The following is a 27,006-nucleotide window of genomic DNA, read 5'->3' on the forward strand; positions in this document are numbered from 1 at the left end:
CCTCTTTTGTAAATATATTTCTCCCTGTTACAAAATTATATGCCAAAATTTAAAAACCTTGAACAATTCACAAATTCCGTAGAATCTTCAGAACTGCGCGGTGCGCTATAATTGGACAAAGGCTTTATCGAAGTGGCCATAATTACTTGCGCTACAAAATTATGCAAGGTGTTTTTTAATGGTTTTGAAAGCTGAGGTAGTGTAGAATGGGTGGAAAAAGCTTGAACAATCTTAAAACTGTTTTTTTTTTCCTAAAAATTTTCAATATTCGCTGTTTTCTGTAAATTAGCGCGATCGTATCTTTGTATTCAAATGTCATAAAAATATAAGTTTTAGCTGTTTGCGGATAATTATGCTGAGAACATATTGTGGAATTATTGCTGCTCTACCATGAACCTTTTCTGAAATAAAGGCCTGCAAATTAGGAAATTTTCATTTCCTGGGCCGATGTTGAGAATTTTTATAAAAACATCTACTCATACCTGAAAAGCGAACAACTGAATACAAATAAAAACTATATATTTAGTCAGATAATTTTCAGCTAGATAACTTCAACATAATTTGATTAATCTATAACCAAAGTTGGCCAGAATAGAAGAGAAGCTCGGAACTCCGCCTCTTCGACATTATTAATCAGTCATCACGCAACAATATATAATATTTTGAAGTAAATATAAAAGGTCGAACGACCATCCTTTGTTCGATCATAGGTGGCGAACGGGAGGGGAAAGATGACGCGCGCATTTGTCGATGCACCAACTGTATGGATTTACGCAAGAATGTGGATGGTAGATGGGGAGGCTTTCTATTTTTTTTAGAAAATGTTATGTACGTGGTTGGCTTGAAGAAACAATGCGATTGCGAACACACAAAACAAAACTATTTTTTAGAACTCGACTCGAGCGGTGCGCGCTGGCGGCCGCTCATCGGCACGGTCCGAAGTCACGGCTGGCCGGTGCAAGCAGAAGAGGGCTGGGAGGAACGGAATGTTGAGAGGGTCGTTGGTCCTTCGTTCCCACGCGCAGCCCATGCGAACACAACACCGCGGCGGGAATCGCGCACTGGTTGAGCGGTTCGCTGTTGCCCCTCGCCTACGCGTCTACGTGCAAGACACAACAGAAAGCATCCCCAGCGGCGCTGCTGTGCGGCCTCCTCCCGAAGCGTTCATTTCAGAGCTTGTTGAAGACGCTACAAGACTTGTGACAGCTTCTTAAACCTTTCTTTAATTTCTTCCCTCATTAATTTTCTTTTTCATTGCGCTGTGCATAATTGTCTCTTGCGCCTATACATGTCCATGTGCTCCGGTTTGTGCTTGCTACATATCAGTGAATAGCTGAGCTGTGATATGTCGCCGGAGTACGGATTACAGCAATGGCGGAATACCATCGGCATTATCGGACTCAGTGAACGCCGTCATCTTAGACCGTGAGTATATATCTTTGCAGCATGCCATTGCTTCATAATTGGTTCTATATAATCTCCCGCCAGTCCCAAATGTTCTCTTTCCGTATTCTTTTCGAAACAACTGCGCGAAGCATGACTTCAAGAACTAAGCGAATTTTCGTCCGGGTTACGTGCAACCAAGTGCGTGGACTTATTTGCTGGCTGCGATATGAATAGCATTTGCGCCGAAAATAGAGGAGCCGTGCGTAACAGGTGTGTATGCCACCAACACGTGACAGAACACTGCAGGCAGCCATTTTCGAAGTTTTTTGACTGTGCAGCGCGCCGCAATCAATTAGTAACCAGATACTATGCGCCCAGCTTTATACATATATTTTGGACAGCCTCTCTTATGCGCGCAGGAAGCCATGTTCACACAGTTTTTGGATTTTGTGAAGAGTTAAGGGCATTTTTTTGTTTTCAGATGTACAGACGAAGTTTTGAAAACTGTCCGTGCCGTCTGTGCAAGCGAATTTTACAGTGGGGCGGACATTGTGTGCGTGATGCCGCTTGATGATTAGGCTATAATCAAGTCATAATGAACCTCCACTTTTATAAGGGTTAATATCATATTGAGGAATTGAAAGCCGTGAACAGCGCAAGTGAGCCCCTTTTCAAAATTTTTTTAATCGACGCCCCCCTTCTGAGCACGCGCCTTCAGGTGAGGGCGTTATCAGAAAGCGGCGACAATAGGAGAGCGATTTCGCAGACGCGCTTCGAAGGCGGGGGAAAATAACAATACAAACAAAAAGACACATAAGCCTGTGTGCACTGCGTCCCTGTCACTGCAAAGTAAACAACGTGCACGCGGGACACATTGTACAAAACATTGACGGCCGGTATGAGGCAACCATATCGCCCGAAATATGTTGCTCGCGAAGCGCTCGATCACGGCGCGCACTTTCAGGCGAAATGGGACAGGCCGTCAGGTCCGCCTGTTCGGCAATTACAGCTCTTTGTACCTCACGTACCGTACCGTATGCATGAAGTGCACGCCATAGCCATCGTGCAAGAATGTTGAAACCGAAGCAGTGATCCACGTATTCTAATTCTATAGGAAATCATTTGGGAGTAGAAAAGAGCAACTTAATATGATGTGCATGGTTCTTTAATGAACGATATGTATAAATGGACTGTTGAATAGTTACAGTAATGGAGTGTTGCGCTAGAATTGTTTACGGCCGTGACCGCAATAAATATTACTCATATTGCTCTTAGGTTTAAGCTCTGGCATTGATAAGCCTATCTAAAGAACCGACTGGCAGTGACAGGTTGTTTACAGCTGTTGATCAAAAGGTAGGCCATCATGCTATTTTTGCAGGCATATTTGCTTCTTTTTGTACCTCTGTTTACTAAAACTTAATTTTGTTCCCCATTCCTAGGGACGCTGCACCTCTTGCAACACTCACTGTTCAGTCGCTTTTATTCAAGGTACAAAAAGGAGGAAATGCGCATGCACTCATAGGATAGCCTGTCTTTCCGTTAACAGCTGCAAATAACACGCCACTGCTCCTCGGTATCTTGGATGAAGTTTTCAATGGGGTTACCTGAGATGCCTAGCAATTGCTGTAATATTTATACCAATCACTGCAGTTAAAAAGAAAGGCAACACTGCATCGCTTTAACTGCTGCATGCACCTATAAACGTGCCTTAATTTATTGCCTATTCTTATAGACGCAGGACCTCTTGCTATAGGCTTTGTTCAGTAAGCAACCGTCTTTCATTGCTTCAATTTCTGTCTCTCCACCACTTTCTTGTTGCTCTGGGTGTGATCATTTGATTTCATTGTTCAAATCATATTGTTTTATCATGTGTGAATGATTTAGCCTGCACATACATGCTTTCATTTTTTTAGATGCGCATCGGGAGCGTTTTCTACGTAGAAATGGATCGATTGAGTTGTATCACTGGTGCGAAAACCGACAACCCCCAGAAGATGTGTGTCCTGTGGTTGGAAGGGCAATAAAGAAGAAGAAAATCAGCGGAAAAGCCTGCCTAAAAAAAGGTAATACTGCATCACTGTAACTGCTGCATGCACCTTTAAATATGCCTTATTTTTATTGCCTATTCTTATAGACGGTGGACCCCTTTTTATTTTTATTTTTGCAGAAAGCAACCGCCTTTCATTGCTTCAATTCCTATCTCTCCACCACTTTTTTGTTACTTCGAGTGTGATTTTATTGTTCAAATCATATTATTAAATCGCCGGTGAATGATTTCGCCTACACATACATGCTTTATTTTTTTTTAGGTGCGCATCGAGAGTGTTTTCTACGTATAAATGGATCCATTAAGTTGTATCACTGGTGCGAAAACCAACAGTTCGGTGCCCCCAGAAGATTTGTGTCCTGTGGGTGGCAGGGGTATAAAGAAGAGGATAATCAGTGGAAAAGCCCGCCTAAAAACTTACAAAGATGGCGCAAAAGCGAAATGCTGATCAGGGTTAGAGTCTGATTACTTCTGTTATCCCATTTCACTTGCTAGGTGATGGGACATATATGAGGCGCCTTAGTATAATTTGTGGTATACTCACTGAAAATTGTGTAGACATTAACTTTTTTCTCGCTCAATTATTTTGAGTGACGCACGAATTGGAATAAAACGAAGTCATCCACACATCTAATGCCCATAGACATTATATGCGTGGATGAGCTCATTAACTGTGTTCCTATGTGAGCATCCAATAGTTTTTCGAATATATTAATATGTTAAAAGTTGATTTTTTTACTGTTAATCGGAGTAATACATATGCTCCATATCATAGCATTATTCGCCTGTAGTTTGTATCTGCTCTTTCCTAAATTTATTCTACAAAGTATACGTGTGTCATCTCGTACGTCTATTTAACTAGCGAACAATTTGCAATCGAATCCCTTTTGTGATGTTGTTTCAGCTACAAATAATGTATGACAGTTGTGACAATATAGGTAGCTTTAGCTATAACATATAGCGCGAAAATCTTTAATATATGCGGTGATATTTTTATTCACCGCATTGGCTAAACCAGCCTGTTTGAAGAGACGAAATGAAAACAAATATGGATGTCTTCGGACAGGAACAGTAATCGTGGTGCCATGACCATTTTTTTTTAATTAAATTTTCATATGTAGTGGGCTAATCTCTCGACACAAAGGAATGACCCTTAGGTTTGCCAGATGCGGCGTAGTATTCTCGAAAAAAAGAATGCCTATCACTAAAGCTGGAAAACGCCGTTTTTGTCGTTTCAAAAAGTTGCAAGTTTGGAGGCCGGCTGGTTGCGTAAAATTTTGTCATTCATTGCTTTTTACTCACCGCATTTGCGTAACATTTACTTGTATAAGAAGTATTAAAAGTGTGTTTCATTGATGCAGTTGATTTAGTAAAAAATCGCAAACTTTGCTTCAAGAACAACGCGCTACAAAAATGTTAATGTTCAACCTTACATACTGACGTGATGCGTTACGTCGTTTGCACTAAACCATTCTGTGTTTATTACGCAGGTCATATTGTTAATTTAAGGCAGAATTTGGAGACTCTAACCTTCTATGTGTGTTCTCTGTAACGCCACCAAAATTATTACGCTGGAAAGCGATTTGCTTATGATTGTAATTATAAAACTTACACATTGAAAAATCAACTTCAAAAATATGGTATTGTTAGTGGTGGTCAAAGCTGAGAAATGGAGTAATATATTAATAAACTAGATTGAATACTATTGCACCTAGCAATAAAAAAGAATGCAGGACAGAGAAAAAGTTCAGCCTTCACTTGCGTTCTGCCATGAAATTGACAGAAATAGTGAATCAATACCATTTTAAGCTATTTGCCCAGAAGCAGAAAAAGGATGTATAAGCGCTGACAAGGTTTTAAATTTTACTTAAGGTAAAATGTAACTAAATTCAGCAAATACTAAATTGAAGTTTTGATGCCTACTCCATAAGGGGGAGCCATATAAGCACATCTATAGAACAAAAACAGGCATTTTTATATTTCTAATATTACATTTTGCAGAATTCAATATATTTACTGACTCATATTAATAATATACTTTGCATTGTTTCCACAGATTTTGATAAAAATTGATGTTGCGGCCGTTTTTCAATTCTAATCAGTTTTCCTTATTTTAACATTTTCTTACTTTTGTCCAATTTCAAAATAATATGCAGAAACACACACAAATCTAGAGCTTCAAATTTTTTCATAAATAAAGAATGGAACCTAGATAATGTAGAGAAATAGTTTCCGTGCCAAGATATTATTGGATCTTGCAAGAATGAAGGCTGAATTTGGCCATTATCAGCACAAGCATTCGGTTTAATATTTAGTGTTATATTTTTAAACAGTATAACGCAACACTTTTCAGTCCGCGATATTTTTGAAGTACTGAAGATTTTTGAGAGGGATTTCAATGAAAATCGAAGATGATCTTTTCTTTAATTGCAGCAAATTTGCCCTTTACTGCTGTTTTCGAATTCTGAGCAATTTTGATCCGTTGTGGAGAACACACCTAGTGGTCTGGAGCTCCAGATACTGCCCGGAATTAAGCGCATGCGTCAGGAAGTGAAAACATATTTAGTGCAACCAACCTAATGCATCATATGCCAGTACATAAGGTTAAAAATGAATAATATTTTTGCAGCATAACGCTCCTGAAGCAAAGTTTGCGATTTTTTAATAACTCAAATGCAAAAACAAAACAGGTTTTTAATAGTGTTTGTAAATGTAAAACCTGCATATATTTAGTGAGTAAAACATAGTAGATGACAAAATCATGGTATCCAAACTTGCAACATTTTGAAATGAAAAAAACAGCGTTTTCTACCTCTAGAGATATACCACACAATTTTTTTTTCGAGGGAGCTACGCGTATCTTGAAAAACTTAAGTTAATTCTTTTGTGTCTAGATATTCGCCCACCACATATAAGAATTTCATTGGAAACGAAAGATGGCCATGGGACCTGGATTATGTTTCTAAACTAAGGCACCCATAATACGCTGTGAGAAAGCCAATATCAAGGGCTTTTTTTAATATTCCATATTTCGAACGGTTGTGTCATCTAAGAAAATTTGAAAGCTAGGCACACCTTAGCTGTCGCCGGCCCTCACTTTCTGTTACAGCTGCAATTGCTAAGCTTAATTAATACGTTGAGTACTTTATTTTAGCCACGAATATAGCGCTATTACATGTCAAAGAAAGGCCGCAGTGACGCGATTCCCGTAGAATTTGTAAGTGAAATCTGTAAACCTTACAAATCTACCCATATATATATTCTCTTGCAGGTTTTATTCAAGCTACATCACACCTGCTGCGCCCCATATCTTGAGCCAAGGGTTATAAATAAACCATTAGAAACACGATGGAAACCGGTGGCGCATTGCTGGCAGCCACTTAGGACAGCGCAGAAAATTTTTATTGTGTACGTAGCGAAGTGAGGTTATTCGCTTCAAGTACTAAATATTCACTTTAGACAATAAGTAGGACTTAGAGTTGGTGAGCACGTTCGGAAACCCCTGTTTCAATATTTGCGGTTAGAAACCTCATGTGTACCTTTTTTTCCAGCTGCAGATAAATTCCGGGTTATGTAGATACCGTTACCAGCCCATTCGCGCACCTCGATTGTGCTGCTCACAACATGATTTTGAGCGGACAAAATAACCTGCCGCTATGATGGCTAGCTAGCCCCATGCATGAGTAAGGGTGATATGCTGGCGATGGTTGCTTCGCGTCGACCCTTTGGCGCACATGAAGGCTCGAGTTACAATGAGCGCGCCGAACTTTGCAATGCGGATAATGACTACAAAGCGGTAAGGATACAAATGAGTGGAACAGTATTTTTTAGCTGTAAAATACAAATACAGTCTTGCTGGATGAATGTGCTGGCGCGGACGAAGAAACCACAGGCAACTTGTAGATCTAACGCTACACAGGGCTGTCGAGCCAAGCCAAGTCCTCAATTGTGTTGTCCAGGAATCTGATTTTTGTATTTTCGTGGTTTCCTACTGTATCTGGCGTTCAAAATGCAGACGTGAGGGCTCTTTATCGCAAATAATCAAACGTGGTTTGTGCCGGTACTCTTCAAAGTAGCAACACCATTTATTGTGTAAGTCAATAATCAGCAATTTAGGTAAATAATGTCAATTAAGGATTCCAAACAAAACCTTTTCTGTGGCGCTCAAGGTAGCTTCCAGCAATATGTATCTAGTTTCCTTTGCCTGCCTCCGAAATGTTTTTTTTTTATCCCTTGGATCAAATTTGCTTGGACAAGCAGTATATGTGTAAAAATGATGCACCTGTGAGCTACCCGTTTAAGTGAGCTCCCGTTTAAGTGAACTACCCACAAAACCAGTCAAAAGCGTATATCAGCTAACCAGCGGGGAGTGCAGCAGTCGTGGGCTTATATCGCTTGTGTATATTATATCTAGCCATTTAAAAAAATTCAAATGGTCGCCGAACATTCTCTTGGTAACGATATTTAGTATAAACTGTTTGCACATCGCCGAAAGCGTAGGAGCGGCAAAAAACTAGCGCGCCAGTCATATGCGGAGACAGCCGACAATCAAGCACTAATTCCTAGTGCGGGATGAAACACTGGCTGTCTCAGCCGTATTGCTGTGGAGGCGATCAAAATGCAACAGGGCACATGCTATGCAATGTATGTGCGTCTTTCATCCTAATAAACCCAAGGCAGCTGAAACTAATCTGGAACTCATCAGTATAGTGTTTCTCATTGACCATGAATTTCGGTACATGAATTCAGGAATTTTCTACATCTTCCTAAAATAATGCACGCGATTTTATATGCCTCGTAATAGTGTTGTAAATTTTGTTTCCTCATTGTTTTTGTGCAGGTGCCTTTTGCGAAAAAGTTGGGGTGGACGATTTGGAGGCACACGCATTTATTTGCAGGTGGCTGCCTGGTTCCTGTGACAGGGGGGTGGAAGAAAAAGGCGTTTTGCTGAAACCTCCCCTGGCGAACCAGGCATGCCACCTGTGAATGCAATTGCAGGGTCAGCCCCCTCACTACGCCTATGAGTGTGCCCTCCAGCTCCCTGGCCCCTTCCACTTCCCGAGAGCCCGCCCTGCCCTGACCAACCCTGCCACTGCCCTGCTAACTGCGGCTGTTTGTGCCCTCAGCGCTGGCTAGTAACAACTGCCGTCTATAGTAACAATTGCAATAAATATTATCTCTTTGTGAACCATGCCCTTGTTTTGTGAATATCTACTGGTTGCTCATGAGCGACAATTTGAATTATTATGGCCATTCCTATTTGAAAGGCCATTATTGTCCCAGCAAGTTCGATGTGCTGTCACGAATATGGCTAGAATGAAAAAGGCTGCATTTTATGGCCTGCACAGGCAGTGCCACAAAATGTGTAATCTTGACATCATCAATGGTACATGAATGGAGCAGCCGGTGTACCCATAAACCATTCGATTAATATTGGTATCGACAATATGCGGCATGAATGGAGTAGCCAGTGCACCTGCAATGGCTAACCATTGGTATGATATTGGCATTGACAATGGGCCATCAATGGAATAGCTGGTATTAAACAAATATTGGTAATACAATGATGGTATAATGCTGGACAGTATTGGCAAGAATCATGGTGCATGAATGGAAAGTCTAATATTGTGCCTACATTGGTGGCTCCAGCTTGGTTGAACACTGGACCAATCTTGGAACGAAAGATGGGCCAAGAATGGAGAATGTAGTAAAATGCCCAAATGCCAATATCAGTCCAATATTGATGCCATTCTTTTCCAGTGATGAACCATTGTTGGACCAATGCTGGTGTGCTGCTTGGGTACCAGTTTCCCCACCGTGGCTGTCGCCGCTGTAGAAGGAAACATGTCAAACACACATCCCATCTGTCGCAAGAAATGTGACTACAGTGACTGTATCCCGCTATTAAGTTTGTGCCACGCAAGGACTACCATTGATGCTTAGGTGTCGCAAACTATGGGAACTTGCTTCCATATGAAGTGCGAAAGAGTATGTCAAGGAAACTGACAATGTGGGCGCTGACTACGTAAGCCGTGTGTGAACTTGAGCCTGCATTCTGCAGCCTTGTATTTCTTGTGTTAGTGTTTAAGTCCTGTGTCTATGTTACATGAGCAGCGTGTGAAAGGTGTGGGAGTCTGTTTCTGGTGTCCGAACAAAAATTTAAAAAAACGAACTCGTGTGTTGCATTGTGAAGTTTTGTGTGCTTCTGATTTGGGTTTATTATTGTTGTAGTTTGTTCTCTCCCCGCCACGTTTTCCCCCTCCCCGGCGCCAGAACAGTTGCAAGAAACTGTCTTGAAACGGGGGGAGGTTGTGATGATGGTGATTGTGGCGAGCGTGCGGGTGGCTCGAAAGGAAGTGAAGTGTGGCCGCGTGCGGGGCGTGCCAGTGCGCGTGAGTTTGTTCCGACAAGCGAACGGGTCGGACGCTCCTGGGCGTCGCTGGCGGCGGAGTTCATCGTCCTGGGCCTGGCGTTCAAGGCCGGCTCGCCAGCACCTGTCGGGCACCTGGTCCGAGGTCTGGTACTGCCCAGCGCTTCGCCATCCGGCGAACAGCTTGCGGAGACAGCTCAACCGCTCCTGCGTGCCTGGCCGCCGCACTTGTGCTGCCGCACTGGTGCCGCACTTTGCAGTACCCGGGCGTGACGCGGTACCCCGCGGTACACCACAGTACCCCGGACTGTGAAGCAGACGCCGGATACAGACGCCGGAGCGTGGCCTGCCGCGCTACCGAGTCCTCGGGCGACTGGAAGTCCCAAACCAGAAATAGGACGGTTTTGTGTTGGGACATATCCTATTGGGATAAGCTAGGCTGTATGCATGTCTGTGCCAGTTACGTTAATTGGTCAAGAAAAGAAAAGCGTCCGTGTGTCTGTGAACCTGCTCTGCTACCTGCCCAGAGCTCCTGAACGGACCTGGGCCCATATATAACATCACAATCAGTCTCTTCTATCTTTCTCCTTTAAACTCCTCATTCCCCTTCCCCAGTGCAGGGTAGCAAAGCGGAAGCTTTCCTGGTTAGCCTCTCTGCCTTCTCTCTCTTTCTCTCTCTCTCCCATGGCACTCGGTTGTAGTGTTAGAAAGACACTCTTGTTAAAATGTGCTATTACGTATCCCTGAATGGCACCCATGTTAGTCCATGCAGCAGCATGGGCGGCTGAACGACTTCCCGAAATTGGGGGTGGTGGGTTTGGCCATAGTAGAGGAAGTTGCATAGGCGGAAACTGGAGGCATGCATCTGTGTGTGAGTACAGACCTGCAGAATCACTACTGCACAACAATAACATACTAACCGGAAAATATTATTGCACTCGCTAAAGTATTGCTTTACAAATGAACACCAATCTCCATCAGCAGTAGCCTTGCAACACTCGTGAAAGTCAAAGCACAAAGCAATGTCAAGAGGACGAACTACAGTGTAAGGCTTAAATCAAGCAAACCTTTGCTGGGCTTATCAAAGCCACAGCAGAAGTTGTCAAGGAATTGAGCTAATTATCTGAACTATATATGAAATGCAGAAGAGGTTGGCAATAAACTTATGGGCTTGTATAAAGATGCATGAAGCCTTCTCGTCTTCATAAATCATTTTTAAGTCAAGAAACCAACCTTAATACCATAAGCTACTATGTGTGGGGTATGTGAGGTACCAGCAAATGTTTAAATGAAAAATTTTCACTGTATGTCCTACAGGTCTAAACTTTATGTGGAGTAGGGCTTTAATGTACAAAGTTGTGAAGTATTTACAATCATAGATATGCACAATACTGAGCTCTAGTTTGGCAGTCTAAGAGTTTGTGAACTACCTTACTCAAGATCCGGTGCCCCAAAAAATATTTTCACCTCCTTCAAGCGTCGAATAGGAATGCCCGACAGCCTTTGTGAAGGAACTGTGATGATATTTGCTTAGTACACTTTTACAAACAAGGCTTTAAGTGCCTAGAATACAGCACCATCATAGCATAGATTCCCAATATACAATAATTATCACTGAAAAAGACATATTCGACTATTTTAGATGGCGTTCAGGTCAGTTGTGTCACCCACCTGCCATTCAAGTGATCCATAATTGAATTTAATTTACCAGCTTCATGGGCACAAAGGACCCAGTGATAGAAAACTGGAGTGACGTGATGCTTATCTTGTATATCACAACTCAGACAACTCAGTGCGTATTACAAAATTTTCTTTTGGCATTCAAGCAATCGTGGCTAGAGTACAGATGGGTTTACTTTTAAGATTCGAGTAAGCAATGGATAAATGTCTGATAAGAGTTTTGCATGAAATGTGTTTGCACAGACTGCAGATTCATAGTTTGTAAACATTGGCAAAGCATCAAATTTTATTTCTTATTTATGCAATAAGGCACCATGCTACCTCCAAGCTTTAAACTTCTACAAGAAAAAGAGCACGCTTTTCCTCAAATTATAAGGTGTTCTAGTCATTGGAGGTGTTTTATTTGGCACTCACTAAGTGGCTAAGAAGCAAGCCTTGTTGCCTGGTAAAGATGGTATATGAGATAATTGCAGTGATGCAATCCTTTTGATATCTGAGTCACTCAAGAGAATGTTCCATGTCATTGACTCGACTGCTTTTCTGTCGCCCTCTGTGCCGCATATTCCATACACAGGCATCCGCCGGTCCTCTTCAATCTTCAGCAAAATAGGTTGATGTCGGGGCAGGCCTCTTCAGCCGCATTGTTAAAAAATACAATTAGAATAATGAAAAATACTAGCAGCAAAATGAAATGAGCACTATGTTTATAGAAATTGTATAAACATAAAAATATGTTGAAGCCTCTGCACACTGAGTACAAATAAAATAATTTCACAAAGGAGTCAGCAACTAATATTGGAAAAATATTGCTCAATTCTTTTGCCAAAGATATGTAACATCTTAAGAAACATGTTTAAAACAACAGATTAAAATAACAATCATATGCTGTTCAACAGTCTAGTAAAATGTCTAACACATTAAAGGAAGGACACATCGTTCTTCTTATACCATACTCGAGTTATTAGCACCGAAAATGCATAGAAGCATGTATTCTTCCTCAAAGAGAACTTTCTTCTCTCCTGAAATTTTGTTACGGACGACAAGGAAGAAGAAGCGGGCAGTGGCGCGGGAAGGAGCGCTCGCGCTAGGCCCGCGAACATTCATTAAACGTCATCTACCATCGCCATCGGTCATGTTCTGTCTCCTGTCTTCATCGGCTTACCGCTTCGTAACATTTGGTTGGAGGTGCGGCGTACGACATCCCCATCCTCGCCTTGGAGCATCAAGGCCATCTTCAAGCCGGGACCATCACCGAGGGCCCAGGGACATCACCGAGCAGCTTCGCCCCAGCCCTTCAAGCCCAGACCTGAACAACTACCACCGCCCAGCCCCCAGCCCGGACCTGAAGACAAGGAGAACAGACATACGAATCAGAACCGAGACGAAGGACCCGAAAGACCCGAATGACCCGCAGGAACCAATGGACACGAACACGCAACCCCCGCCCAAGCTGCCCGACGTGACCTCGAGCCATCGGTCCCATGGACTCTGGTGACGGATGGTTGACAGCTGCAAGGGAGGCGGATCACCCACGCATCAGACATCGTACCGGCAAGCCGTTCTATTCTTCCTTCTTCCTCTACTTCTTCAAGCATCCAGACACGCCCATCATCATGCCATAAAATCATTAACATCGCTAAACTTCCTCGTCCACGATCGGGACGATCGCTCGGTGGCCCCGGGTCATGTTACGGACGACAAGGAAGAAGAAGCGGGCAGTGACGCGGGAAGGAGCGCTCGCGCTAGGCCCGCGAACATTCATTAAACGTCATCTACCATCGCCATCGGTCATGTTCTGTCTCCTGTCTTCATCGGCTTACCGCTTCGTAACAATATCTTTCTTGTGCTACTTGCAGCCTATAGAGAACAGGCTATATATAATGTAACCAGGAAAGTTCCAAACTCAGAAGCGGGTGCCATAGAGAAAAAACAACTCTTGCCACCCATCCTACACCAGCGGTGCCATGCTCCCTAACCGGAAACCAGGCCAGTGGCAATGTAATGAGCGAGATACCATGTAACACATGTTATGGTCCGAATGATTTAGGCACACCGATTTAGGCATCCGAATGAGAAAGGCACACATTTCCAGGGCGCGTGCCTTGTAACAACTGGTAACTACTGTGTAGAGTGCACACTAAGGGAGCCAAAGGTGACATAATAATTTCACTTCCACTTCAGTTGTTGAATCACTTGACTGGTTCAATCATCAAAGGAGCAAGAGAAAAATGAGGGTGACGAACCATGCAGGCCAACAGAAAGCACAGTTTTATGGTTTACTTTCCTGTCTGCCCTTTTAACAACTTTCTTAGCACCTTTTTTTTAACCCTGTAACTGGGTTGGAAGTATTTCGCCCACAGGTAGACACATGCCAAGCGGGCCGAGCAGCCCGACACAATACGGAATTTATACTAACAAGCTTCTCTTTTACAGACTACCTGAGGGAGCGAAAATTCCCGAGGGCCTCACTAGAGAACGAGTTTATAATATCCGATAGCCTAGATGTAAATACACACGCGACACACACGCAGCACGCAAGCTTTTCGAAGGCATCACGCTCGCACTCTAGAGGAAAGCAAATGCATGTGTGCACGTCACACAGACAGTGGGCGTAGCGACATAACACGCCAACGCAAGACACCTGCGTGCTCAAATTAACACCGAGCAATGGAAGCGGCGCCATCAATTACGAAAGTACTGATTTACTAGTTCAGTGAAGTGCGCTGTTAATTTAAGTTGCACTATCGTGCATAAGCCAAATTTCACCAAAACCCACATTCGTTTAAAATAATCATCATGACCCTTCTCGCTACGAATAGCTTCATATGACTCTTGTAAACGAAAGCATACCGCAGACTGGGAAAAAAAGGGTTATACTGCTGATCGCTATTAAACAGCGGCAACAAGCTCGACAACCGGAGGCTCGTAAGATGAGCGTGGCGCCTTTCCATTCACGCTGAATAATTGCGAAATCATTGATGTCCTTACCTGCAGTAATATGTAAACACAGTGCAGTGCCAACGTGCTTCCGTAGAAGCATCGGCGACGCAGTAACGCGTCGTTTTTCTCCACGGTAGATTTCATAAAGACGTTCGTCAGCCGATTAATATTTCTTGAGGATCTCCAGCGACGCCGTCGCCTGAACTTCGGTCTGATAGTCCCTGGTGCACTTGGCGCATGTCAGAATGAAGCCTGAACCGTCACAAATGCGACCACTCTTCACAAAACACCACAAATGTCTTCACAAACAAAGAACAGCAATACATTTTCAAGAGACGAGTTATCCGGGAATCCTATTTATACTGCGGTGTCTCCGGACACCGCCCTGTGTTGTCTCCAGCCTCCGTCCTGTGTCTGCTGCGGTTTTATTTTCCTTAAATCCTATATATTTCTGCCATCTTGCCCAGTGTGGCCAGACTTCGCAGCGCCTCCTGTTGTTTATTAGAGTTGCGAATAGCGTGCCGGAACACGCCCGCGGCAGAAAGCGTTGGGCGGCCGAATGCAGGGCGCTGAAATGGCCGAAATGCTCGCTGTTTTGCCTGATGCTGCGCTGGGGCAGCGTCGATTGTTGCCCATGTCGGTGGCGAATCGTAACAGACTGCCCCGCCGGGGGAGATCCCGAAGGACAGGGGCTGCATCCACTGTCCGGAGGGATTGTTGCGATTAACAGCCAACATTGGAATAGGAGGCATCAGGACAGACACCTTCCACGCCCTTAAAAAAGGGAACACTGCAAGGCTCAGTGATATCCCCTATGATCTTTAACATTGTTACGATCAGCTTAGCAAAGAAACTCGAAGACATTGAAGGAGCTAGGAATGCTATTTACGCTGAAGACATCGCGAATTGGATGACCAGGGGATTCTTAGGAGAAAAACAAGACTGTCTGCAGAGAGTAGCAGACATTGTTAACGCATACGCCCGACATTGCGGATTTCAATGTTCCCCGGAGAAATCTGGGGTGCTCAGAGTCCACAGAAGAGGGTACGATCTCCACAACTCCATATATGGGGTAAGAAGATCCCGAAAGTGTCGCAAATAAAAATCCTAGGCATGCGGATACAAAGCAACTATCGTATAGATCAAACAATCAGGCAGCTAGCAAATACCACAGCGCAGATCACGCGAATGATCGTAAGACTTTCCAATAGAAGACGAGGCATGTCCGAGGAGGACACATGTAGGCTGGTACAGGCCCTCACTGTAAGTTGCATTGTATATGGTGTCCCCTACCAAATTGCGCTCGAACCGGAACAGGAACAACTACAGGCAATCCTGAGGAAAGCCTACAAATGCGCTCTTGGACTACCGGTCAACACCACGACAAAAAAATTATCTAAACTGGGCATAAACAACACAGTGCAAGGGCACATCGAGGCCCACCTTCTCGCGCAGAAAATAAGACTCATGCAGACGCAAACAGGAAAGAACACGTTGAATATACTGGGCATGAGAGATGCTTGCACAGAAATAAATAGCACGGGGAGCATGCCGAAGGAAATAAGAGTGATCATTAAGGTCAACCCGATTCTGAAAAACATGCATCCGAAAATACATAACGCCAGAAGAGAGGCAAGATCAGAGGCACACGAAAGAAGGTTCGCAGGGGAAAAAAAAAACATATTGTACGTCGACGCGACCACACACAAAGAATAATGCGGTTAGGTAGCCAGCGTTTTTGTCACAAGCTTAGGAAAATCAACTGCGCCTCGATCAAGAGCAACAACATTCTCGAGGCTGAGGAAGCGGCAATCGCTCTCGGTATGACCCACAAGGGCGAGGAGGCTGCTACACAAATAATTACGGACTCTGAAGCATGCAGAAGGTATAGCAGCGGACGCATATCCACTGTGGCCATTCGCATACTCAAGGCAAGAACACTTTTTCGAGATGCTTCCTAGCGTGGACACCAGGCCATGAGACTGTGAAAGGTAACCAACGTGCTGACGCCAATGCCCGAGCATACGCCAACCAGGAGGCGCACAACGACGGAGAACTGGATGCAGTCACTAGACGCTATGGAGCCATCCTTGAACATCAAAGAGCCTTAAAGAGGGTCTACCCACCTCCCCACGAAGACCTTAATAGAAAGCAGTCAATTGCCTGGAGACAGCTACAGACTAACATATACTACAACTTGAGTCTACTCAGTAAAATCCATCCCACAACATATGAGAATAAATTCCCACTATGCGGGTGTCACGAAATCGGCGCCCATTTTCATCAAGCCGGTACGGTGCGAGGCCCGCACGGCGTCTCGTGGAAGGCATGGAGAGAAAAGCCCCCTTCCCCGCGCGGGAGAGCGCGTAGCTTTGTACGCGTTGCCGTCACCCTCTTTCCCGTTGCCCGGGGAGGACGGTGGTTCATCGGACTGGAATCAGCCAGAAATTTCCAGCATGTTCTATGGGACCTGGCCAATGGCGATGCGCGGCTCGACGGGAGGAAGAGAGAGCGCTATAACCAGCGAAGCTAAGTGTGTGTGCGCGCTAGCTTTGACGCGTGCTAACAAACAGACGCGGCGCGCCCTATTTAAAGAGACCGCGCCGTTTTATGAGTCAGTCAGTCAGTCAGTCAGTTCGTCAAGTGTTTTGCGACGTGCTCGCCTGTGTTTCGGCAGGACTCCCGGGGATCACCCGCTGCTGGCAAGCCCACGGACTTTCAAGGGAGCGGCGCTCGTCTCGTATGGCGGCCACATCGTGACTCTTGAGGCGTCGGACTGCAACAGCGCCCGGTGAACAATTTGGTGTTTGTTTATGTAACTCTCTCGTGTTTTATCTGTTGCGAAGCCTCTGTATTATTGAATCATTCTGTAGTTGCATGCTTAGCGTTTGTATTCTGTGAACCTCTCGTCTGTGTATTGCAAGCGATCTTGTGTATTCCTTTGTACCGTCTCTTGCTGTGCATAAATTGTGTTTTGTTTGTTACTTCTGACTCCGATCCTTACTCTGGTTTGAACCGGCGACCGCTGGGCACCAAACGACCACCCCCGTCTGTCACTACAAGTTAGTTGAATTCCGGCTGAGCTTGCCACGCAGGTCGAGGGCATCTCCTTTGCGACCGGAACAGCTACCCCCACTCACTCTAAGGGTGTCTGGGAGTGTGCGCACCGTTAAGGGCGCATCGTTAATAATAACCCCTAAATATTAACGGGTGACAGCAGGGAACCCCCTGCACTTTACCATGTTACATGGGCGTGTCAAAAAACACAGCTAGCGCCAATAAAAGCCACACCAACACCGGAGAAGTGGGAGGCTGCGGTGTCCTGCTGGAGGCGTGACGACAAGCTCAAACTGATCGGCCAAACGCGCAAGACGGCAAAGGCCACTGGGGCCCTGGACTGAGGGCCCCACCCACGCTGGGAGAATTCCCTTTGTCTGAATAAAGTTTTTTATTCATTCATTCGCTTTTCGGAACGACCTGTTCCTTTCCTTAGGCTTTGCGCACCAGTCACACATTTTCTCTGCACGGGCACATTTTTGACGTTGGGATCGTCGCTTCTTTTCCTTTCGCAATCGTTTGCGTTTCCTCCCCTTACGCTGGCAGCATTAGATAGTTTTAGTTGACCGTTTTCAAGTTCCGCTCCGCTCACGGTAGCACGCTAAGCGCGAGCGGAGCGCTGACGCCGAAATCGCTTTTATTTGCACGCTAAACACACTTCCCTCAGCGGAAGACTACCGTAGTGCCCTCTGTGCAACAAGGTTGGAATCACAAGATCTGGTAAACTACTGAGTTTCATTACTTTTATTTGTAGTGTAAGATATACCCATTACTGTACTATTTTCTATACAGGTGAAAAGTATTTCGGTGGCAAAAAATTTGTTAACAAATATTGGTATGCTTCGATACTTTGACTCGTCTTTTCAACATACAAAACAAGCCAACCGCAGCACTAGCCGAGGTCGCAGTTTATTTTTTTTTCACGACGCTGTGGTAGAGTTCACAGTGGGCCTTTCACATTGCCAAGACGATGCCTAGGCAACGAAGCATCCTTGAAGATCCATTTCTACTGTCCGCTCTGAACTGGACTGAAATTGAAGATCTTCTGTGTCTAGAAGTGTTCGCCGCGGAACGAAGGGGCCCGCTTTCTTCTCATGGTTTGTTTACCATCGAAGAAATGGACGATGGCCTTTTTCGCACGCTGTTTTGCTTTGAAAAGGACCATGTGCGGAGGCTTCGAAATGTCCTGCTGTTGCCAGACACTTTATATTCGGCACAGGCGGTTCCGGTGCCTTGCGACGAGGCCCTCTGCATAAATTTGAGCAGACTCGCCTACCCGAACAGGCTGTGTAATTTGGAGCGCACGTTCGGGAGGCACTACTCCGTCCTCTCCAGCATTTCGAATAAAGTCCTCGTGCACATAGAGGACAACTTCAGGCATTTGCTGGACGACATGAATAACCATTCGTGGCTTGACCTTGCGGCTCTAGAAACGTTCTCTCAGGTAACACATGTAGGCTAGTTTCGTTTCTTGAGAATGTTCATGACGGGTCCTTTGTTTGCTTTACAGGCGATCTATTCTAAAGGGGCGCCTTTGCAAAGCTGCTGGGCTTTTATTGATGGCACGGCAAGGGCGATCTGCCGTCCATCGCGAGACCAGAAGCTTTTTTTTTTTTCTTGTCATAAGCGTACACACGCTTTAAAGTATCAAGCCATCATGTGTCCTAATGGCACAATTTGCCAGCTTGACGGCTCCTATCCTGGTAGCAAGCATGACGCTGGTAAGTTGAAAGCAATGCATTAAATATCACTGCAGTCCGGTCAAAGTTGTCTTAGTATTAGTTCTTTAATTTAACTGTTGAAAGTGTTCAGATATTTATAGGTGCTTAGGTTATATGTAACCAAGGTGCACCCGGTTACTACTTACCTAAACAAACCATCTTCGTTTATTTTTTTTTTATTCCTCAAGTTTGCCATAAGGCTTAAGCTGAGGAAGTTCTTCGTTTATTAAGAATATGAGACATAATATGCACATTTCTAAATAAATGCCTTGCTTAATACCTCATTTTGCTGAATATTTTTGGGATATTGTAAAACTATGATAAAATATGAAAACTTTGAACTATCTTGTTTACTACTTCCACATTATTTTTTTCTTTTACAGGGATCCTGAGGGTCAGCCGTACCTACGAAAAGCTGGAAAAGTTGGTCCAAGGAAATCCCTACTGTATATACGGGGACCCAGCGTATCCCTTGAGGCCGCTTTTAATGAAGCCTTATGGAACAACCCATGCGACACCTCAACAGTTGGCTTTCAATAAGGCCATGAGTTCTTTGAGGCAGTCAGTTGAGTGAGGGTTCGGAAAGATAGCCAGCAACTTTGCCTTCCTAGATTTTCGGAAAAATCAAAAACTTTTCAAGCAGAGACTAGAGTGCATGTATAGAGTCAGCACACTATTTGCCAATTGTCACACTTGCTTGTATGGCTCCCAAGTTTCGAGTTACTTTGGACTTGAACCTCCAGTTCTGGAGCATTACCTCACTGTCCGTGGCTAAAATAGTCAAGTGGAAGTGCTTTTCGAAAGCAGCAGAGGTTATAAATCTTAGATTTGTGAAACAAGCTTTTTTACTTTTACATTTATGGTGCAGTGGGCACTTTTTCATAGGCAGGAGCGCAGATCCATGCTTTCTTAATCGTATAAGCACACTTTGTCACTTTCAACATTTTATCCCTTTTCAGTGCTTTCAGTCTTGCAAAGCTTTTCATTGGTAAATATATATATGTGTGTATTTTTTAAGAATGAAGGAGTGCTTAGAAACAGAGAAGGCAAGAAACACATGCACTGTTTTCCAAGTTGGAAGTGCGCATGATAAAGTTTTTTTCCTATCACTGTTGCACTAGGCACTACCACAACGTCTACCAAACATCCATGCAGATTTATTGCATAAAATTAGATCATCGAGTTGTTTTCAATTGCTGCCATTAATCCTTTTTCCTGCTCATCAAGCATTTTCTGAACCTGCTGCAGAAGACGCTCTCTCTCTCTCTCTTTTCCTACAGGCAACCTCTTCTGCATGCCTTGCCTCTTAAAGGCTTATTTTTCTTTCCTCAATGGCAAGGCGTTCTTTCTCCAGTGCAAGACGCACATCTTCTTGCTCAAGGTTTTTTTTTTTTTTCATTTTCAATTTCTCTGACCTTGATATCATACTCTTTTTCTTCTCGCCTTGTCAGAAGCTCCATGCCAAGGAACTGAAGTCCACGGAACCCTAAACACTGACAAAAATAATGAGAAAAGAGAAAACCAGTTAGGCACTCATTCGAGGAATTGCACACATATTAAATACAGTCATGACTGATGGAATTCAAGGTACCCTTCATGTGTGGATAGCATCAACTCTACACACCACATTTTTCTAAGCTGGCTCCTGTCATAGCACAAAAATGGATCAGTATCTTTACAACTGTTTAAGGGTAGCCAACTCTTTCCAACTTTTTAAGGGTAGCCGAAGGAAACATGTTTGATGGACAGTAAGTTTAGTTTATTGGGAGGCATGGCCTGGGGGGGAAGGAATTGCATGAAGGAGCAGACAGCTTTCTTGAATTCTGTCCCAGTTCCTTGTACAAACCCCTCAAGGGCATGTGCTATGTCTATTGTGGTCATTATAATTATTTTCTTCAGCACGAAAAAGGGTTGAAGTCGTCATGGTGATAGTGTTGCAGTGTGTCAAATAGAAGGAAAGTAGCTTGACGGTGTCTTGTTTCAGCCTCCTTGTGAGTACATGCAAAGTCCTATGTCGTCAACAAGATGACTGCGTCTTTGCAGTTTACAACAAGGCTTCACGTGGGATGGAATTCCATACTGAAGGAAATTCACACGATGGTGATCTGCTGTAGTGTTCGTGTGGACAAAAGCCACGTCTATGTCGTCCGCAATGTGATTGTGTGAAAGTGTGTGAACATGTAGCTTTGAAAATGGTGATTACTTTGATGATGATTCACTGCAGCTGTGGCAGTGCACATCTGAGAGGGAGTTTCATATCTCCAGGGATTACTGCAGTGATCTGCTTTAGTGTCCATGTGGACACAAGCCACGTCTATGTTGTCAACAGTGTGATTGTGTGAAAGTGTGTGAACATGTAGCTTTGAACATGGTGATTACTTTGATGGTTATTTAGTGCAGCTGTGGCAGTGTGCATGGGAGAGACAGTCTCGTGTCTCCAGTAATTACTGCAGCAGTTCTCTGGCTAAGTAAGCTCATGTAACTTTCCTGACCTTTCTGTTGTGCGGTGCACTTCGGTTAGCTTACTCATATCATTCAGCCCTTGTGTTCTACTTTCCATAAAGTGTATTTCACTCTGAACTGATCACTCTCACCAGAACAACACCATTTCATGCTTACTAAGAATTTTGACTTTTATACTATTGAGCCTACTCGAGCAAAATTTAAAAGATTTGAGTTTAAAAATTTCATGTTCTGAGTGAGAATGGTTGTAAGCAAGTGTTGCGTCTCTAATGTGTACCCTTTAACTGGCCATTTGTAGTAACATTTGCACTAGGAGGCGAATATCATGAGTGCATCTTTGACTGTTTCTTGAAAACTGTGTGAAAACGTAACCTTGTGATGATTCAGAGTGCTGCTACAAGCACCATAAATATGGTGTGTGCTAGTTTTTAAGCCATACATGCCTTGCGATGTATGCTGACTGTTGTGACTGTTCGTCAGGAAAATAAAGACAAAGAAATTGGATAAGGCAACTGCTGTTCATTAATTGTTAAGAATACCTTCAATTTTTGTGTCTGTCTGAAATTGATGTAACAGCTCTGCAAGAACAACTTAATTTATACTGCTGCTGCTCTGCTATGAGCTGCGGTGAAATCGTTAAGACAGAACCGTGCCTAAAACCTACAATCATGTCGGTTGGGATTTTGGTTCAAGAATGATATCAGGTACGAAGGCGTGCTCTGCCAGTAAAAAAAATGAAAGTGGCTTTTGAAATATAGCCTTAGTATTTTCATGCTATGCAAGGCACTAGATGGTTGGCCTCATTACGGCACCAGCTGCTAGAAGAAATACAGCCTTTGTGAAAACTTTGGAGCATAGGAGTTTGCTACTGAACAGTGTTGCATGTATTTTTGCAATTTGCTAGTGTACCATGTTTTTGTAAAAAAGGGAAGACGTTCCTTCTGGATCCCAAACTATTAGCATAGTTACAGTTGCCACGAGAGGCTCATGGTGCATCTTAATCCCTTGCTGTCTACTTTTAAAGAAGTGTGTATGTCTCTTGCTGCGCAAGCATAACTTGTACTCTTGTCAGACTGCACTGCAGTGTATGTCAAACAGGTTAGTGAATTGAACATAAGACAACACGAGTACTCTATAGGAAACAGAAGTGAAGAGAACCTTCCAGACCTCTACAAAAAATTGTAAGTGCGGCTCTCATAAGCTGCTAAAGACCAAAATCATAGGCCACAGCAGAAATAGGTGAACTGAAATACCTCAAAGCTACAAACATTTATTATTGAAAACAAAAATGTCTAAATGCTACACCTGTCGGAGTTCTTGAAAATGAGGCGGCAGTTTACGCTTAAGTGATAAACTTTCATTCACCTAACTTTCAGCTCTGTCTTTTTTTACAATATTTATTTCCACATTGCAGCTGGAGTGTTTTCTGACTATAATGTCATCTCACTGTTCATAGCATCTACACAGGTGGCCTTGTCGCTGATTAAAAGGGCTCTGAATAAACATATCGCAACTAGTGCACTGCTTGCCCTGTACAGTTGTCTTGTTTGTTTTCTCCTGTGGCTCACTTTCTAATGCAGTGGTTATGAGTAGCTACCAAACAAGGTCATTTGATAGTCCAGTAAACAGTTCGGTGACATTCCCTGATGTGTGTTTCTTGTTTTACCTTTGGGAGTACTCTGTCCAGTGTGCCGTTTTGCTGGTTTTTGCCTCGGTTGTTCTGCCTGAGGCAGCTTGTTGCCCATTTCTTCGTGTCCTCGGCTAGCTCTTGCTGCGGGGAAGGAGCACTGTTGGAGGGGGCTGATTCTCAGCAGCAGCTGCTGTGATGGTGAATCTTGAGCTGTTGCAAACAAACGAGAATGCATTTGTCAGAGAGAGAGAGATAAACTTATTTTCAGAGTATGCGTGAAATATTTGCCCTAGGTTAGCAGAGAAAAGTTATTTCTCGGCTTGATATTGCGAATATCTGTGCGATTTTATACCACCAACTGATAGATTCCCTTGTTATTTCCTCCCACTGTTCCTTTGTTTTATGTTTATTTTTTATATACTCTCAATCTCAATAGGGATTTTTACAGGAGAGGGTTTCAAGTGCCCATAGGTATTTGCTCATACAGAAATATAGACATATGGACAGAAGGGTATAACCGAACACTCTTACAATAATGAAAAAGAGGCAAGCGTATGAAATATAAAAAAAAATCTATCAGAGGTTGACATTTACACAGATTCATATTAAATATAGAAAATAAAAGACATTAATGATGTCATCACTTCCTCATGGTTGACATGCAGATTTTCCAGCCAGTTCGAAAAATTTGTCGATGGTGGTCTCAGTTACCACCGCCTGGTGCAGAGTTCATCACATACAACGCGCGGGAAAAACGAGAAACCATTTCGGCTTCCAGTGTGGTGTAGTTCTAAATGGATAGGCTGAAGAGTTCTTGGAGATTGGTTACCACTGCATTCACATGAGGAGAGGGATACAAGGCTCCGTCTGTGTAGACTGCCTTGTTGCTTCTTCCTATCATGCGTCTTATGAAATCCACTGTGGCTCTTCTCCGGCCTTCGTGCGAGTGGCTCAACACGTTCTTTTGTATGGGTATGGGAGCTAGGTGTATAGGAACCCTGCTTTCCGGTGGGATGTTGGTTGTGGATTTGATGAAGTGCTTCTGTTTTGAGCAGGCGCTCTTTAGGATAAAGTTCATAAAAGTGATTGTGGACACGCAGCGTTTTGAGCTTGTTGTTGCCAGTGTATGGTTGGAGACCGAGGGCATTTTTGATGACTGATCTGATGATTGCATCTGATATGTTGTGTTTTACTTTGGTAAATAAGTAGGGAGGCCATATGCAACTCTGGTGATGACCAGTGCTTGGACCAGCCATTCAATATCTTTTTTCCTCCTTTCGTTTTGCACTCTCGCCACACTCTCACTATATTTAAGTCAAATTATTTTCTTTAGGGCAATGCTAAGGTTTTAGAATCTACCCTAGCTCTAACTAATGTCTGTATAACAACTAAGCATCAACTAAGCCCTGAGGCAACAAATACCATTAAAACACTAAGCATGCATCTATAGACTTTCAGTGCAATGCACGCTAGTCAGTCCCCATGGGGCAAAAAGGCCAACCACTACGGCCGAGAAAAGGACGCAGAAACACTTACCATGTGTAAACTGGCTGTTGTCTTCTGGCCCCTCATCTACACAAACGGTTTCACAAGCTTCGAGACGTTTTTGTTGCGCTTGAGGCATTTCTCCAGCGGAAGAGGTGTTCTGCCTCTTTTTTGAAGCTGAATTGGCCACCAGCGGCCAATTCTTGTCCACATGGGCCACATCCCGGGCCATGTCGGAGATCTCCTGGAGAAGCTTCTCCCTCTCCGTATATTGCTCCTCTGTGCCAGATCTGAGGTGAAAACAATGCTCCCGTGAGAAACGAAAAACATCCGGCAGAGACTGTGACAATGTTAGCGTGGGATTACAGTCTATGCTCAGCATACATACATACCATGCCACTTTTTTTCAAAGGTTTTCTTGGTCTTCCCGACGGAAGTAGCCCACCAAGAGATCCGTGCGCTCCTTGATGTATCGAAGCGTCAACGGCTGGCCGACCACGAACGACACATAGCGTAGCACCGCTATTCAGTTTTCAGGTCGTTCAAATTGATTCTGTGCCACTACCTCCTGAAGAAGCAGCAAATCTTCATGAATGCGGAGGCGTTCATGCGACGAGCTGCGACGAGCTGCTGCGACGAGCTTGAACCACTGGCTGTAGAAGTCGCCGAACCGCTAATCATGCCTGCTACGCTGGTGGCAGCCACCTTTCTCCGCTTGCGGGGACCGTCTCGCTATTCCCGTTCCGCTAAGATCGTCCGCGAGCGGAGCGGGTGGTGCGCTCCGCAGCCCCCTAACGGCTAAGCGGGCTGCGAATGCGCAGTTGCGCTCCCGCTAGCTGCCTTAGCGGAGCGGGGTCTCCGCTCCCGTCAACAAAAAACTCTCTATTTCTCGCGCCTGCCTTTCCACATTTTCGGCGGCAGCACTTGAATACTCTCTTTCTACTCTCTTTCGGTGCGAGCTCTGTCAAGCTAGCGGTAACCGGAGAGAGTACGGCACCGGCGTCGTCTAAGTGCGCCTACGCGTCTGCATCGCGGCCAGCAGCGCATGACTCACTCCCAGCAGATAACAACAACCGCCCACACCAGTCCCCCTGCTAGGCATTTGATCTGGCGGCTCGCCAGTCAGTCTGTCATCTAGCTCAGCGCTAAACGCCATGCGTAGCGCCTATAGGGGCGTCACTGAAAGCCGCGTAGCGGCGGCCGTCAGAACCCGAGGTGGGCCTCATGCGGCAAGCGTGGTCGTGGTGCGCGCGTGCGATCTGTCGTGCGCGTCTCGCGAGCAATTTCGCGGTGACAGTGTGCGCAAGGGGATCGCACTTTATAATAGTGGACATGTGTTCGATATCACGGCCGTCTGGAACTACATCGCCTCCATATGCATCAAGTGTCTGCTGCAGACGAGCGCCAACAAGGTTGCGTACGAAGTGGAGCTCATCTTGAGTGTCCCGCTTTTATCACAACGCCACGCTAATTCGTTCATCCTTGACCTATGAACCAATGTTCTTTATTTGCTTAATGTTACACACTTGCTTCGTTTATATGCAATATATTGCTACAGTAAATTAGACAGCGTCGTCGAAACTGCGGGCGGTTTCGCACTGCGACTGCAGGAAAGGCCAGCGAGCTTGCAAACCAGCATTCTCAGCATCACAAATATAACGCATATTGGGCTCTTGTAGCAAGAGTTCAGCTTTTTCATGCTTGCGCTTTACCACTGCGTGTACAGCATGGATTTCAGGTATTCCGTCGTCAAAAAGGCTGAGCGGGCAGATAATTTCCTGGGGGAGGGAAATATCAGCTGAGGCAATATCCGAAAAGCTGCGTCAGAGGTTAGCCAAGAACATATTAGATTTAAATTTTATATCATATTGTATTACTGTAGTATGATCTTAATTTCATTTGCATCACCCTCGCGCCCAGCTGCAGAATTACAGGGCTCTTTATAACAAGCTCTAGAGGCCTAATTCTGAATAGCAAGTGCAGGGACATGTTATGTTTTCGCAATCTTGCCGGACAACAGGAGTAGGATGGACAGTTGGGCGAGTTCGTACAATTGCATAGTGGGTGGAACAGCTTAACAAGACGAAACACACAAGCGTCTGTTGTGCGTCTCTTCTTGTGGGTTTCGTCTTTTCGTGCTGTTCCACCGACTAGACAACAGGAGCACTGGCTCTTGTCTTCAATGCAATTGCATGGCAAGTTTCAAAATGCATATTGGCAAATATCT

The 27,006-nt window shown here is 44.3% G+C and overlaps 1 long non-coding RNA gene and 1 pseudogene across 1 annotated transcript; both read left to right on the forward strand.

Moving 5' to 3' along the window:
- Positions 1–1,143: 1,143 nt before the first annotated feature.
- On the forward strand, positions 1,144–8,770 carry LOC146209869 (uncharacterized). The gene is made up of 4 exons (XR_014707699.1): positions 1,144–1,425; positions 3,300–3,449; positions 3,696–3,886; positions 8,274–8,770. It is a non-coding gene; the product is annotated as an uncharacterized LOC146209869 (long non-coding RNA).
- A 9,680-nt stretch (positions 8,771–18,450) lies between these two features.
- LOC146209870 (uncharacterized) lies at positions 18,451–19,976 on the forward strand (annotated as a pseudogene).
- The last annotated feature ends 7,030 nt before the right edge of the window (positions 19,977–27,006 follow it).

Source organism: Amblyomma maculatum, chromosome 1, assembly GCF_055883805.1.
Source record: "Amblyomma maculatum isolate TAMU_Amacu chromosome 1, ASM5588380v1, whole genome shotgun sequence".
NCBI lineage: Eukaryota > Metazoa > Arthropoda > Arachnida > Ixodida > Ixodidae > Amblyomma > Amblyomma maculatum.